This window comes from Rhinopithecus bieti, unplaced genomic scaffold (assembly GCF_001698545.2).
Source record: "Rhinopithecus bieti isolate Rb0 unplaced genomic scaffold, ASM169854v2 scaffold_34310, whole genome shotgun sequence".
In the NCBI taxonomy this organism is placed as follows: domain Eukaryota; kingdom Metazoa; phylum Chordata; class Mammalia; order Primates; family Cercopithecidae; genus Rhinopithecus; species Rhinopithecus bieti.
Genome location: NW_016814622.1, coordinates 630,122 through 633,746, shown reverse-complemented (window position 1 = coordinate 633,746; position 3,625 = coordinate 630,122). Strand labels below are relative to the sequence as shown.

At 43.0% G+C, this 3,625-nt stretch overlaps 1 protein-coding gene across 1 annotated transcript in view; it reads right to left on the bottom strand.

Annotated features, from left to right (window-relative positions):
• The window catches only part of TRAF3 (TNF receptor associated factor 3), an 87,723-nt gene extending 84,637 nt beyond the window's left edge, over positions 1–3,086 (bottom strand). Inside the window, exons 1-2 of the mRNA XM_017851494.1 lie at positions 3,070–3,086; positions 1,864–2,002 (exon numbers count right to left, since the gene is read on the bottom strand). The gene's annotated coding sequence lies outside the window, so the exon portion shown is untranslated. The remainder of the gene's footprint in view (positions 1–1,863; positions 2,003–3,069) is intronic.
• Between the last annotated feature and the right edge of the window lie 539 nt (positions 3,087–3,625).

Below are 3,625 nucleotides of genomic sequence, written 5' to 3'. Positions count from 1 at the left end.
GGAGCTTGCGGTGAGTGGAGATCACGCCACTGCACTCCAGCCTGGGCGACAGAGCAAGACTCCGTCTCAAAAAAACAACAAAAAAGGAAAATCGATATAAAGTATTCTCACCACAAAAAAGGATAACTGTGAGTTTATCTTTACACTTGCTAATTTGCTAGACTTAACCATTCCATAATATATATACTTCAAAATATCATGTTTTACATGATAAATATATATACAATTTTGTATGTCAACTAAGAAAAATAAATTTAAGGAAAAAAGGATACTTTTCTTCTCACACTTCTTTTCCAAGTACAAAATTAAATCTCAGTACCAATTGGCTTCCGGGCATTAAATTACACTTCAAAATTATTCTTATTAAAGGTGATACAGGAGATGCTTTTCTTCAACTCATGTATTAGAAGCTTTGTGCTAAGTTACTATTATGAACAAAACTTTTAGATAAGCAAATCTGAAAGCAAGAAATGCATTTGTTTTAAGATATGAAGCTGCAAGTTGTAATAAAACAAACTACCCATGATGATGAATGATAAAACTGCCCAGCACTGTTAGATATTCTCAAAATCCCAGGCCAAAAAAAAAAAAGAAAACAAACCCTCTAAGAACTGAGGGTTTTGAATTAAAGTTCTAAGCCAAGAAAGGCTCTTGCATTCTGGGCAATGGGACCCATGGCTGGGGCTGGGAGACAGAAGGTTACCCCATGTAAGGGCAGCAGGCAGCACTGGGCAGAGAGCAGGGCAGGCCAGAAGCACTTGGGAGAGCTGGACAGTGAGGTGGCAGGACCTGGCCTGACCGAAATCCCAGCACTCCACGCTCTATCAGCAACAGTTTGGAAGAGCCAGAGGCCTCTCTTCACCGTGTGGTAAACCAGGAGCCTATCTTATCCTTTTCTTTGAAAAATGTTTTACCTCTGCCTGCTGAGCTTGGGGACACAATTTCACCACTGTGGTGGAAGTTACTCAGAAAACAGAAGTCATCTTGTTATGTCAATGCCCTGCTCACTATGTGGTCCTCCTGTGTGGGCGAGATGGGTTTCCTCACCATATGGATGGCAAACAAGTACCCCAAAAAAAACATCCAGGCAAAAACTGCACCCTTTTAAGGACGTAACTCAGAAGTCATATAGCACCATTGTCCATACTGCTGGGTGAGGGAGGCCACACACCCAGTCCAGGCGCACCTCTCTGTCAAAGTCCCATGTGAGAAGAATAGGGAGAATGGGAGAAATCACTGAGAACACTTAGGAGAACACAATGTCACCCTGAGTGAGTTATACAGTAAAATCTCAGTCTTCTTTCAAGATTGGAAAATTAAAAACCAGGGTTCAATGGAATCTGGCTAAAAAAATCAATCTGTATTTCAACCCTTGTAAGCCGAACCTCTTATTACTTGTAATAAGTTGCAACTTGTAAGTTGAGCCTAAATTACGATGTTGTCCTGCCTTAGTAAATACAGTATCATGACCTTGATTTAATAGGTGGTGATTCAGATTCACCCCTGGGTAACTGCTGGGCACTGCAGCTTCTCTGTGAGAACACAGAATACCACTGACTAGCAGAAATGTAGGTGTCAAGCCAGAATTCATCTCAGCATTCCAGTTTGCAGGCTGGGCTATGCACCCATCTCTCATCACAGCACACAGCATTAAGGGCAGAGGTCACGCCCTTTGCCCCTCCTGTGGGTGACTCCAGCACATTAAGCAGAAATTCTATAAATAACCAGAGGAAGGGAAGACGAGAATTTTTAAAATTCTAAAATTACAGGGTCTACATTAGATGTCCGTTGTTATTACAGGTCCCTTTCTGACAAAAGGAAAGCAAAAGAACGAACAACAACAACATTTAACTGAGAGCAAACCTCTTCTGTCAGGACAGCGATCCTTAGAAAAGTAGAGAGCCAGGAGCCAGGAGCCAGGTTTCTGATCCTAGATCTGATTCTGACCTGCACTGGGACCTTAACCAAGTGGCATCACTTCTTTGGGCCTCATTTTCCTCATCTGTAAAATAAAGGGACTGGATTAGACAAAGCTTCTTAACTGAGGCCTACAGGTGAGCCACAGCAACATGCCCACTGTGTGCCTGAAGGCCAGTCTATCCTCAAGTTCATCATTTAAATTCTATAATCTCAATGTTTATTAACAAATAGAATGAATTCTACAGAGCATGAAAACATTCTCCCAGTGTCTGGCCAGGCCCTCTAGGAGCTGCCACCTCAGCAGCAACCACCAGGCTCCTACCTTCCGACCTCAGGCCCCTGAAATCACACAGAGACATTTCAGTCCCTGGCAATCATTTAAAACAATGTCAACATTGTTTTAAATGCACAAGGGAAACTAGTTTTCTTCATCTATTTATTTATTTTATTTTATATTTCTGCAGAGATGAGGTCTCGCTATTTTGCCCAGGCTGGTCTTAGATTCCTGGGCTCAAGCGATCCTCCTGCCTTCGCCTCCCAAAGTGCTGGGATTACAGACGCGAGCCACTATCCCTGGCCTATGCTACATATATTTCTAACAAACAGCAAACAGACCTTCGGCAATGAAGACAATAGGCCTTCATTTATTATTTTCACAAGCTTGACATTTAAAACATGGGTCTTTCTAACTTGGGCCTCCCTCCCCAAAACCAATCCCCATGATATCCTGGAAACAGGCAGGGCTGCCTCCCAGGAAGAGTCCTAGCAAATGTTACTGGAAACAAGCCCTTCAGATGGACAGAAAGCTGTGCCAGGGGCCCACCAGCACATGCGGCTGCAACTGTGCTTTTGGAGACATCATGCATTGCCAGCTCTCAGGAGGCACGGATGAGCCAGCCCCATTCTACGCAGCCCACGGACTGAGGTAGTAGGCCATCACACACACACACACACACACACACACACACACACACACACACACAGGCTAGTTCCTCAGCCTGAAGTTGAAAACTATGTCTCAGCCATAGTCTGTTGCCAGGAACCAAGAGACCAAGGCAGATGTCACCAGAGAAAGAACTGAGCTCAATGGACTACTCTGGTAAGCGAAGAGAAAGGATGTGCTTCATATGGAAAGCTGAATTTATTTACACTAATCACGAATGCAGGCTCTCAGCTGGAAAAGCTCACTTCCAACGCCAGAAGGTTCAGAACCCATTCACGAGCTTCTCAGAATGCAAGCAGTTGCCATGGTAACCCCAACATTATATTTCTTGGCATTGGACATATAAATTACCACCCATAATGCATTTAATACCGTTTGGGGCCACTAATTCATTGCAAAATAAATCTCAGCTCTGACTCTTGGCCTCCCTCTAAGATAAACGAAGAGCAGCAGCTGGAGGTAGCACCCAGCTCACCCCACGGATAAGCACAGAGCTCCACACATCTGAAAATGCTCTTCTAAAGGCAAAATAAGAACTAAGGAGATTAGAATTCATCATCTACAGCCAGTGGTTGAGATTTTTTTAAGATGAAAAGTTCCATCCAGATTAGTGTAACTGTCATTGCTTAAGTTAAAGAAACAAATATATTCCATCCGTATCTACATCTCTGAAATTCAAATATGTTTAGCAAATTGAAGAAAAAGCAGATCTCTTCAAAGAACATCTTCAATAATTCACTTATAGGGCATCTGTCAAGACTA